The sequence below is a fragment of the Taeniopygia guttata genome, chromosome Z (genome assembly GCF_048771995.1).
Source record: "Taeniopygia guttata chromosome Z, bTaeGut7.mat, whole genome shotgun sequence".
NCBI classification, from domain to species: Eukaryota; Metazoa; Chordata; class Aves; order Passeriformes; family Estrildidae; genus Taeniopygia; species Taeniopygia guttata.
Genome location: NC_133063.1, coordinates 4,535,341 through 4,547,912, shown reverse-complemented (window position 1 = coordinate 4,547,912; position 12,572 = coordinate 4,535,341). Strand labels below are relative to the sequence as shown.

The 12,572-nt window shown below is 45.5% G+C and overlaps 1 protein-coding gene across 4 annotated transcripts in view; it reads right to left on the bottom strand.

Moving 5' to 3' along the window:
- Positions 1-12,572, bottom strand: part of ZBTB7C (zinc finger and BTB domain containing 7C) — a 153,757-nt gene that overhangs the window by 47,827 nt on the left and 93,358 nt on the right. The window contains exon 1 of one of the 4 annotated variants that reach the window (XM_072922036.1): positions 4,723-6,752. The exons of the other annotated variants lie outside the window; for them this stretch is intronic. The gene's annotated coding sequence lies outside the window, so the exon portion shown is untranslated. Of the gene's footprint in view, positions 1-4,722; positions 6,753-12,572 lie in introns of those variants that run through there. 4 annotated transcript variants of the gene reach the window in all.

Below are 12,572 nucleotides of genomic sequence, written 5' to 3'. Positions count from 1 at the left end.
CAAAGGATATCCAAAACCTCTCAAAGCCAGACTCGTGGAATGCAACTACTTGCTTATTTTACATGCAGAGAAATTAAGGCTCAGAGGAGTTAATCTCTTTAATTTCTCTTCAGATGTGACTAAGAGGGTATAAATTGCCTGAAGTAAACCAGGCCCTATCATGGATGTAAATCACAGCCCTGCAACACTCAGAGGTTCTCATGCTCCCTTGCAGCTCCCAAAGACACCCAGCACCTCGAAGAGGCTGGGATCTGCCTCCTGTCCACAGAGGAGGTTGCCTCATCCATAAATTGAACATGGAGCAAAAGATCTCCCTAAAGACAGACAGCAGTGAGAGTTGGAAGTCATGATGTCCCATCCCTGGAAGTGTCCAAGGCCTGGTTGGATGGAGCCTGGAGCAACCTGGGGTAGTGGAAGGTGTCCCTGCCCACCTCAGATCTTTACAGTCAGTTCCAACCAAAATCATTTCACAACAAAGGAAAGCAAATCTAATCAATTCTTTCACAGTCCATTCCTTTTTAGCATCCAGCTGTGGCATGGAGGAACTAATCCCAGCTGAGGTGGGCTTCCAGAAGCCCCCTCCCAGCTGGCACTCTGTCCCTCAGCACAGAGGTAAATGTACCATAATGTAATTGCTGGGCAGCCACTTGGAAATGAGAAGCCACCAAATCCACCCACAGCTGCCTTGAGTCTCACCCCCTGAATTATTATTTCTGTGGAGGGAAGGCAGCTGCACTGGAAATCTGCATCCCTGCAAGGCAGGGAGAAGATCTGGAGGGACACTGGAGCCAGGGATGATCCGATGTGGCTCATCTCCTCCCACACACTTCAGTGAGGGGCCGGGACACTGACTTGCTGCTAAGGCAGGAGGGGACATCTCCCGTTTTGAAATTGCTCAACATCCATAACAAGAAACTCTTGGGGTTTTTTTTTAAGCTGAACAGACTTGCAGAAAATAACATGCTCTTGCTTTTCCTCCCTCTTTGCTGTTTTCTTTTTCCATTGCTTTTTTTTTCTCCTCTTTCTCTTCTTGTCTCCTCTTTCTCTTATCTTCCTCTTCCCACTCAGAGCCACATGGTGGAGAAGGGGCACACATTTTGCACGAAGGCAGCAGTGCCAGCACAGGGGCCTGTGAATCCACCTCTCCAGCCACCCCCCTGGCACTGTGGTGTGACACAAAAAGAAATTCCATGGCAGAGGTGAGGATGCACCTGCTTGGAGGAGCTCATGGCAACAGGAGTCAGCCAGGGAGCGGGCAGGCAGCAGCAGGGGGTCCAAAGGCAGCAGCAAAATGATTGGGATGTTCCCAGCAGCAGTAGCTCTGGAAGATCCAGCTGATCTAGGAGACCTCCCAGGCACATGCCTAGAGAGCCTGGGGTTTGGCTGAGGATCTGCTCCATCAGCTTCAGCTCACCTTGGCAAAAGGTGCCCAGATACCATGGTGACGGGCTCAGCAGGGATAAACACTGAACATGGGTGTGGGTTGTTTGCATAGTTAGGAAGCTGGCTGGTCTCCATCCCTCCACCCTGCCTCCTCCCTGCAGTGCCAGGACCTCAATCCAAAGTGGTCTCCTTCCTCCTCCTGGGCTGGCTCATCCGCGGGCAACACGGAGGCACTTCCCAAACTGGTTTCCTGCTGAGCAGGGCAGGGTGCTGGGCTGCTGCCTCTGCCTGGGAGGTGGAAGTCGTTTGATGGTCCCAACATCCGCCTGAATCCACATGGAGACAGTGCAGAGATTTCACGGTGTGGACATTCCCTCCTCCTCCTCTTCTGCAGCTGCCAAGAACATCAAGTCCCTTGCAAAACTGCTGGGATACGGCGGCCTTTCACCCACCTCAAAAAAAAATAATCACTCAGGACCACCACACACCTATTCCTCAGGTGCAAGGGCATCTTTTTGAGGAATGGGGAAGAAGGCAATCCTAGAGTAACAAGAAATAAATCTACAATTAAAGCAAGCTGCTCACACGAGTGATACGTGAGACTTATGCAGACCTGTGAGCAAAGTTGCCATCAGGCACACAGCTCCTCTCAGGCTTCCAGTAAGGAATAAAAAAGCTCTGACTAATATAAAGAGGCCTCCAAATCATTCTTGGCAGAAGCATCCCAGCCTCAGATCCCCTCCCTCTATTCATCACTAAAGCTTTCTCAGGCAAAGGAAAATAAACCGTGCAGCTACCTCACTGACCTGACCTGCAGCAGGGTGCAGCTGGGTGCTGGCTGCCCCTTCTCCAACATTAAATGACAATGTAATAGCATATATGTGCATTATATTAATTTTTATATTGTATGTAAATTAACAGGATGTATTATACTCAAAAATATACATTATACAGGTGTGTATATTTATAAATATATTACATGTTAGGTTTATATAAAATATTTATATATATATATATATAAATAATACAAATATTAAGGGGAATAACGACACACAGATGAGACCCATCTTGATTCCATATTCCCATCTCCATCCTGCCCCATCTTGATTCCATATTCCCATCTCCATCCTGCCAGGAAGACAGAGGCACTGGCAGGGCCAGGGACAGGTCCTCCCATCACTGCCTGCTTTTCCAAGATTGTGCACACACACTCAATAATATCACGTTTCTCTGCAGTCTGAGATCCTTCACCTTTTCTAATTTCTTCCAAGTGTATAAAAGCATTCCAACAGGGACACTTAATGGGAAAAAGACCAGGACTATGAACTGGGCAGGGAAGACTCCAGTTTTGAAACTATTTTAATAACTTGTTATTTAATTAAGAGCAATAGCTCTGAAATTATGTCAGTGAAACTTGCTACTTATTTATTAATTAGAGGAGGAATTTCAAAGGAGGCTACGGGAGTTAGGTGCTGGACAGCCCCAGGCTTGCTGGAAAATCCCAGGCTTCTCCAGCTAATGCTTGCTCAGTGCTCAAACACGCCAGCTCTGACTCCTCACTGCCTGGCACCTGAAGTAAACAGTGTCAAGCACAGGCAAAAAGTCAGTGTTAAATACTGCTTGCTCTGGATCAGGGGTTTGGAAAGTCCTTGCTGCAGAGGTGGGAGTGATGGAAGGCATTGGAAGACCAGGGAGAGACCACAGAGCATCTCCTTTACCTTCCTGGGAGTCCTGCTGTCCTGCATATATCGGGGATATGTGCTGAGAAGCCTGTAAAAGATTTCTTCTCTGATTTGGGGTGCTAGAGATGCTGAAGGCATAAAGGGTTGGCCATGCCCCATGGTATCACGCCCCTCAAACAGCTCTTGGCTAGACCCAGCAATGTCAAAATCCTTCCAGGAGGAGAAACTCCTCTCTGATTCCACTTCCACCAACTAGAGCGAAGGAAGAAGTCCTATTCAGCATCATTCCCCCAAATATTGCACCTGAATGAAGTGGAGGGGGGCTCCACATCCCCTTTCTGGGGGCAGAAGAAGCTGCAGGTCCCCGCACGGCTGCGCTGAGCGTTCCCATCCACCCAACGCGCTCTGGGAAGCAGCGCCGGGATGGCCAAGCGCCGGTTCCTCCTCCGCTGAGCACATTCCTCCCCTCCTGTTTTCATTCAGCCCAACCTTAAACAAAACCACCGCTGTTGTTTTTATCCGCGGTGCGGATCTGGGAATTGCCTACATGGGGTCAGGGGAGCTGGAGAGGGGATTTGTGCTGCTGAAACTGAGTTTCATCTCCAGACGGAGCTGTTAAAAAATATAAGTTCTTAGCTAAGTATAAAACGCTGCCCTGCTGCATCTCGTTTGCCAGTGAAGAAGCAAAAAGTTCCCAAGATCGACTGAGATTTACACCCAAGCTCCAGATAAAGGAGCTGTGGCTTCCCAATGCAAGCCCTACTTTCAGCATGGGTAGTGTGGAGCAGGTCAGCTTGAGCTGGGCTTAACCCCACACCAAGCATCAACCTCCTCCTGACCATGCTTCCCAGCATGTCTTTAATCACAATTTTTGTGCCAGCATTAAACCTTCCAAGACATTTTAACTATTCAAGACAAGAATGGGATTTTTTTTCTCGCGAGTTTTCTGCAATGAACGACTGAAAAAGAAACTTCTTCAACACAAATACTAACAAACAAGTATTAAAAATATATAATAGAACATATGTTATCCTGTATAATTATAAACTTATATTTCTATCTGTTATATATTTTCATCTACTGAAATATTTATATTAATATATTCGTATTCTACTCTATTCTATTCTATTCCATTCTATTCTATTTTAAATATTAATCAACTGCCTCATGAGATCTCTTCTGCCTACACAGCTAGAAATACTGGCAGATCTCTTTTTGCACTGGTATTTCCTATCTAAAGCAAATAAACATATAACTAAGCTAGACTTAAAAAAAAAAAAAAAAGCCCAAGCCCCGCGAATTGAGAGGTTGCATCGTACAGGTGTTGATGTACAGCCAAAATCTCCAAGCATGGTAAAGATTCAAGATACCAGGGAAGGAAATCAGACAGAGATCCACGGGTTTGAGTTCAAACAGCAATTAAGAACGCATGTAAATGGCGATAGATTAGTACAGAGGATCTCCACGACGCGCCAAAGATTTCCAACACGAGCACAATTAGCCTCCGAGCAATAAATTCAAGTGCCTTCCCCTCCCCTCAATATCCTGCAAACCCCTTAAAGCTGGGGAGAGGAAGGTGGGGGGAGAGGGTTTAAAAACTTAAAAAAAAAAAAAAAATCACATATTTCAGAAGTCAAAAACACAACATCTGACCCACCTTCCCTCTCCAGGTGCCGAACCTCGTGCTCCCCTCGGCTGCCGTGGCTGCGCGGGGAATCCGGCAGTGTCGCTCCCCGGGTGTCTGCAGCCAAGCGGAGATTGTCATTGATTTGTGTGCAGAAAGTTAAGCCTTTCTAGGAGCGGTTGGGAGAATTCACTCCCACCACTCCCTCTAAACCAAAAGTATTTGGCACCAAGCCCTCCTCGTCCACCTGTACTATTAAGGTCTAAACAGCACACAGGACACGGACTGATATTTACCGGATCTGTTCAAGTTTCCTTTTTTAAACCAGCACAAAAAGTTCTTCAGAAAGAAAAATTTGCAGGTTTGTTGTAGTTTTGATTTTTTTTTTTTTTAAGATTTTTTTAATCTCATATTTTTTTAAAGCAGGTTTATCTCATTCTTTTTGTTCTCTGCCCTGTGAGACAATCCCCTCCCTAGTCTAACTGGCGACCCCTGATTTGCCCCCACAGAGGTCACTCTTGTGGTTTGACTCTGCTGTGATCTGCTCCACTTCCCCTGCAAACTGCACCCATCTGAGCTGGGCAAACGTGGGGAGGGGGGTGAAAACCACCTCCTTTGAAAAAATAACTGGCTGTAATTCAACTAAAAAATCAGGTTTTAATAAAAGGCACATGAACGACCCAAAGAAGCAAGAAGATAGAGGCAAAGTATCTTCAGACAGGGAGGCTGGTTAGCCAAGTCTCTAGTCACTGAGTTGTCCTGGTGACAAGACCCAACCCAGGTGTCCAATCCAAGGAAGGAGTGACTGAAAAAAGTGCCCAGTGTGGGGTTTCCAAGCCCCACCCCCAGCACTGAGGTTTGGAAGCCAACTCTTAGCCACCTCAGCTACACCAGACGGCCAAAAATCCCACCCCGCACGCACCTCCTGTGGCCCCTGGCCACAAGGATGTCCCCAGAGGAGGATGCACCCCTCGGGAGCCCATCTCAGCAGCCATCAGCAGCCTCACCTGGGTAAGCCCAGCTTGCTGGCATGCACACAACTCCAAAGGGTTGGCCATTGTGTTGAGTGATAAATAACTGGGCTCCCTCCTCTCCTCCTCACTGGGTGCCCCAGGGAACAGCTCGTTCTTGAGATTCTGCCCCAATTTAAGCAGTCACACTGAATGAAACACTGCATTTCATAAAATGCTATTTACTTTCTGGCACAGGTATAGTAACAACAAGGAAATAGATTTTTTTTTTTGTTAATACAATAAATTTGATGACAGCAGTTGGACACCGAGCTCCACGTTACATGCTTTTCTGATGGTTTTCAGCCAAAGAGGCACATTAAAAAAAATCAACAAATCACAACCAAAATTGTTTATACAAGGGAAATCTTTCTGAAGCACAAGGCAAAATCAAGTGTAATATAGCCTGGGGCAACCTGGCACTCCCAGACAGGGCTTGGAAGAGCTCCGTGCTCAGCGCACGGTTACTTTTGAAACTTTTATTACACGCTTTCTCAGTCTGTAGGAAAAAAAAACATTAATGCTGTTTCCATCCCCACACCCAAAGCACTATCTGCAGCTCCTCTGACTACTGGGTTTCTAAGGAGTGTCTGGGTAAATCAGTACATGAAGTCGGAGTGAACAATGTGTCTGGCCCCAGATAAGAGCAGAGCAAAACTTGGGCAGCATCCAGTGACTGTCAAAGTCGGCATGGAGAGGAACACCAATTGCCACCCACTGCTTTTCCTGGTACTCCCGTAGCTGGCATCCCCTGTGGGATGGGAGCACCCGTGCAACCACCCACCCAAGCTCCTCAAGCACAAAACCATGCAACACTTCACTTCCCACAAAATCTAATTTCCCAACCACCCCCATCAAAAGGATTTGCCTGCACCAATTCACCAAAGCCAATGTGCTGAAGAAAAAATTGTATCTCTCCCATGCTAGAACAGCACGTTGTTCAAGGTGCTGCTTCTCAAGATGGTTTGTAATCAGGGTGTACAAAAATGTCCTCAGCACCATGGAAGCATCAGAGCATGTCCAGGGAAGGGAACAGAGTTGGGGAAGGGGCTGGAGCCCCAGGAGAAGCTGAGGGAGCTGGGAAGGGGCTCAGCCTGGAGAAAAGGAGGCTCAGGGGGGACCTTGTGGCTCTGCACAGCTCCTGACAGGAGGGGACAGCCGGGGGGGGATCGGGCTCTGATCCCAGCAAACAGGGACAGGCCAAGAGGAAATGTCTTCCAGTTGCACTGGGAGAGGTTTAAATTCAATACTGGGGAAAACTTCTTTGTTGGAAGCATTGTCCTACACTGGCACTGGTGGAAACCATCCCTGAAGGGGTTTCAAAGCTGTATGGATGTGGGGACATGGATTACTGGTGGTGGCCTTGGCAGTGCTGAGGGAATGGTTGGGCTGGAGGGTTCTTCTAGCCTAAACTATTCCAACCCCGAATTCTTTCAAGCCAAACCCAGTACTTTAATACAGAAAAAATACCTGGGTGTGGACTGTGACAATTGAAACATCTCAGTGATAACTTTAAGTCCAAAACCACTGCAGACCAATTAAGGGTTCCACTGAACCCTGGAAATCATTTGCCCTTTTCCATATGAAATTAGCTCACTTTTTTTTTTTTTTTTTTTTTTGATCACTGTTAATGGAAGGTTGAACGGGTCTCCTACACTAAAATGAGGAGAAAATAAAGTACTTCTAAGAAGGTGTGAAATAAGAACAGCAGGAGAAAAAGAAGGAAAGGTTGTGCCAGACCCCACCTTGATTTACAAGGACAACAGGAAACATCTTGTAAAAATATATTAGAAAAGGTTGCAATGATTGCTTACCACAGGAAAGGAAAACTCTAATTTCAAGTATATTGAATTGAAAACCTTCCAGAAAAATACTTGAAGGAAGTTTGTCTAATCAGAAAAAGAAATAAACAATCATCAAATGTAAATATTTTCATGGGTAAAATAGATTTTGACACAGTTTTAGGTTTTTTTTGTTGTTGTTTGTGAATTTATACAATACTTCCCTTTTGTACTTCAGTTTTCCAGGCTGATTTTAAACTTTCTAGTTGGAGCCCAATAATCAACTTCAGTGAATACAGCTCTCTGAGAGCTAGAGGAAGATATTTTTTGCAACAAGACTTGCTGCATCAGTCACATTTTGCAAAGGAAAATAATTTTCCTCCTCAAACATCCCTATTTCATTGCCAAACTGCAGTGGTAAAAAAAAAAACAACAAAAACCCCAAAAAAACCAAACACCTTTCTTTTTTTTACAGGTTGATTTTGCTAAGAAATGGAACCCATAAAAATATTTCCCCCCCACTAAATCTCACTGGAGATGCTTGGAAATGGGAAACTTGGAAAAGCCTGGGGAGGTTTCCTCCAAGGTGTCCATCCCACACACTCGCACGTGTTTCCATTTGCAGTGGCGTGTGTCCCCATTAACTCCAACGTGGCAATAAAGTTAAACCTGCCCTAAGTGCTTCCAAATGCTGGCCTTATTTTAACGGGGAAGGAAGAGATGTGAGCCCACATTCCTGACAAACACCTTCCTCTCTGGGGCACCAGCAGGGCAGAAGGGAGTAGCTTGGGGACACCACACGACTAGTTTAAGGTCTCTGTGCCTGTGACGCAGGGATGAGATGCTGTTTTTCCATCTTTAAAGAGATCTGTGGACCTTAGAAAAGCATGAATGGGTGGATATTTCCTTGCTAGTAGACCCACACCCTTCCAGCAAGAGGCTGAATTACCAGTTACCCCATGCCACAGATTCGCTGGTCCAGGATGTGTCCATATACAAAGCTACTGCTGCCACAATACCCTTATCCAAAAAAAACCAAAAAGCTCTACAGGAAATCAGTGAAAACCAATGCTGATGAAGTGCTTTCCCTAAACAGCCTCAGTGTTTTCATATTTGAAACCTTAATGGTTGAAATCCAGATTGATCCTGTGGGATCCCCAGTGCTTTGTTACAGAAAGCAGAAGTCAATGAGGCTCCATTGTCTCCAGCAGAAGGACAGTCAATTATTCTACCCAGAGTCTTTCTCAAGGAAAGGAAGCAGAGTTGGATTTCTTTCAAGAAACGAGGCTGGATGGAGCTAAGGTGGTATTGAACAGGTGTGTGAATATATATATTTACACCATATATGTGCAGCTACATGGAAGGATTTTCCTACATCATATGGCTTCATTGAGAAACTCTTGAAAGAGCTGTCTCACTGACCATCCCTGACTGCCTCCCTGACCTGGAAATGCAGACACTCTGGTCCCCCAGAGCTCCCAAATATTTCGTGATCCACAGTTCCCAGCCTTTCTTGGTCCCGTGCAGCTTCAGGGTGTGAGGAAGGTCTCATGTCAGCAAGAACATGGCAAAACTTCTGCACAAACTTTCCATTAAACCTGTATTTGGCTAGATGACACATGACTGAAGGCAACATCCTGGTCAAAAAAAATAAATCTAAGAATGGCTTGGATTGGGAGGGAACTGCAAGATCATGTCTTTCTAACCCCCCTGTCATTGGAAGGGACACCTTCCACTAGAACAGGTCACTTCACTGCTTTTAATGCTTCAGTCCTCCTTTCCCCTTCACTGAGAGACTTTTGAGGCTGCTTCAGTTTGTGTTGGTGCAGGACTGGGACTGGTTGGGGGCAACTAAGAGTAAATGGTGATAAAATGAAATTTAAACACAAATGGATGTTAACAATAAAAGGCATGACATGGATCAAAGACCCTGTTTTCAGGGCTTGTGGCTTGATGCATAATTTTATCAGGGACACCTCTCATGACCCAGGGCAGCTAAAGATGGGTGAGATGAAAACCCCCAAGGGGGTTCTGATCACACAGAGCTTCTGAACATTCACTTTACATCTGTCACCATCCCCAATGCCAAAAAACTTCCCCAGCACCTCAGACTAAATTTGAGACAGGTGACAAAACCCCAAATATAGTCTGCTTGCAGGATGGAAGGCAGAGCATCTGCAAAGACTCAGATGCTACTGATGCTACAGAGAGCAGCCTGACCTCCACTGCAATCACTTTAAACTTCCCTGTGCAATTCACAGTCCCAGCTGCAATTTTGAAATGCTTTCTCTGCCTCATAATTTCTCGCCAGGTTATTTTTCCTTTGCTCTCACACAAAATGAGCCACAGCTCCTCGCTGGGTCCACTCGCACCATCCCACACGTGGATGGGCTAAGGGCAACCAAGACAACGGCCCATCACAGCCACCATTTCATCCTCCAAGTGTTGGTAACCCTCTGCACAGATCATCCTTCCCAAACTGGAATGTTATCCTTACCCGGGAATAGCAAATTCCACAGAAGCTCCCTGATGTAGGTGGAAACAAATCTCTTTTGCTTTCAAAAGCTGTGGATCAGGCCACAGCTCCTTGCAGAGCATCGCGTTAATAGTGAGAGGCAAATGAACCATTTTACTTCTCCTAGCTGAAAGAAAAAATAAAAATGCAGCTGACCTGATTTACCTTCCTGATAATGTATTTTAAAAAATGTTCCCAGGCTCAGGACTTTGCCAGCTGAGATTTCAGACGGAATGAGACTGTTTATGTCATGACCACAACCTTCTGAAAAATGCCCCTTTAGATGGGAAAGCTCACAAGACCCTCAGGTATAATGATCTCAGCTATATCAATAACCACATTTCGGCAGATTCATTATCTGCTCGCCGGCCTGCCTGGCCGCACAGCGAAGCGTTGCAGCAGAATGGAGCGAGAAAGGAAAACATTGAATTCAGCCCTTCTTCCCACATTAAAAAAAAAAAAAAAAAATTGACATTATGGGTCATTCTTTTCCTTAGCAAAAGCCAAGCTTTTATTTCCACTGCTTTCACACTGTACTCGGGAGGGAGGACCTGAGCTACACACAATATTGAACACGGCTGCTCAATCCCCCTTCAGTGGGTGCAGGAAGATTTTCCTGCACAGCTCCCATCTTTGCTCCCCAAGCATCCTCATCCTTGCCATCCCAAACTTTACAGCAGAACTTTTTTTTCCCCCCCATTATTCAAGATTTTAACATCCATTACTCAAGGTTTTGACACCCATGTTAAATCTACTCATGGATTTCTGACCACACTTCATAGAAGTTTAGGCTACAAAACAAAGGTTTATTTCATATCAGTATTTTCAAGCAACACGGACTGTTATGATCATGTATTTTGCCCTCCAGCTTAATACAAAATAAAATACTTCACCCAGTAATTTCTGCAGCAAGGCTCTCATTCCCGCCTGCCCTCCAGCATTTAGAAGCAGAGGCAATCTTAGCTGGAAGATTTCGAATCAAGGGGGCTTGCCCTGATCATTTGGCAACTGCTTCTGGAAGTTTATTAGTCTCATTATAAAAAAATTTGCACTTCTTTTCTTTCCTTTTATTTTTTTTTCTTTTGCTCTTGTTTCTGAGCATCTCCTCACACAAACCATTTTTCTTCTAAAACATTTTGACTCTCTTCTCCTAGTAGAGATTTGAAGTCTGCAATACTATGAGTAAGTATGAGAGCTGTGAGCATCTTCCACAGTATCTCACAACAGAATCCCAGGATGGTTTGGGTTGGAAGGGACCTTAAAGCTCATCCCATTCCACCCTCCTGCCATGGGCAGGGACACCTTCCACAATCGCATGTTGCTCCAACCTGGCTTGGGACACTGCCAGGGATCCAGGGACAGCCACAGCTGGGGAAACAGGAGAGAAAGAAACTGGCAAAGGTAAGATGGGAGAAAAAGCCAGCAGCTCTGTCTTAGGTCAGAGGAGAGAGAAAGCTGCCACAAACTGCTAGGAGGGATGAGGGCTTGTAGATATAGGGATGATTAACCTAAAATTAGCATGGCAGCATGGAAATGGGGGTTGACAGGTTGACATGGTCACCACTTAAAAGAATCTCAAAAGTTTTTGGGGCTAATCTCATCCTTTCTGGCAGGGCTGAGGGTTTTGGAGCTCTCAGAGATGGCTCTGCAAATTCAAAACTCCTCCTAAATGAATGAAAAACGATGGAGGGCAGAAAGAGGAATTTTCTGGTCCTCAGGCTTCTTCCAAAGTCCTACACTGTGTCAAACCAAAGAATGGCCCTCCCAGAAATGGAGTCAAAACAGCAGAGACTTCTCTGTGCAGGGTCACAGAGCAAAGCACCCATGCAGTGCTCAGCTGCATATGGGAAGGGACAGCCAACAATCAGGGCAACATTACAATGCCTCTGTAAAAATCAGCAGCGCAGGCTCAGATGGGGAGAAAAGTAATGATGCAGAAAAGGCAAGAAGTGTTCAATCAATATTTCTGCTCCGCATCTGGAAAGAAGGCAGGATGAGGTGCTTGTATCACACGAGGAGGATGAAGTACTTTCCAGTCCATTAGTAACCAAGGAGGTTGTTAAACAGCATCTACCAGGGATAAACAATTTGGAATCAGCAGGCCTGGATAACTTGCTCCCAAGAGCTCTCCAACAGCTGGCTGAGAAGCTCTCTGGCCTGCTGATGTTAATTTTTAATAAATCTTGGGATACCAGGGAAGACCCAGATGGATGGAAGCATGCAAATAGTGTACTGATCTGCTAAAGGGGCAAGTGGGATGGTCTGAGGAACAGGTTGGCTTGCCTGCCATCAGTCATGGGTAAAATAATGGGAATCTTCCCAAGAGTCACCCAGAGGAGGAATTAAAAGGATGGAAATGGAGCTCGTGTTTGTCAAGAGAGGTTCTGCGGTCAACACACCATGTCAAACAAAGCTGATTTAGTTTTATGAGTAGATTACAAGTTTAGTTAATAAAGATAGTTGCTTAGAGATAATATACATATGCTTTTGTAGAGAATTCGATTTACTAGGGCGCGGCAGGTTGATTATAAAATGAGCACTGCATCATGAGAACAAAGCACATCTGCAGGGGATTCA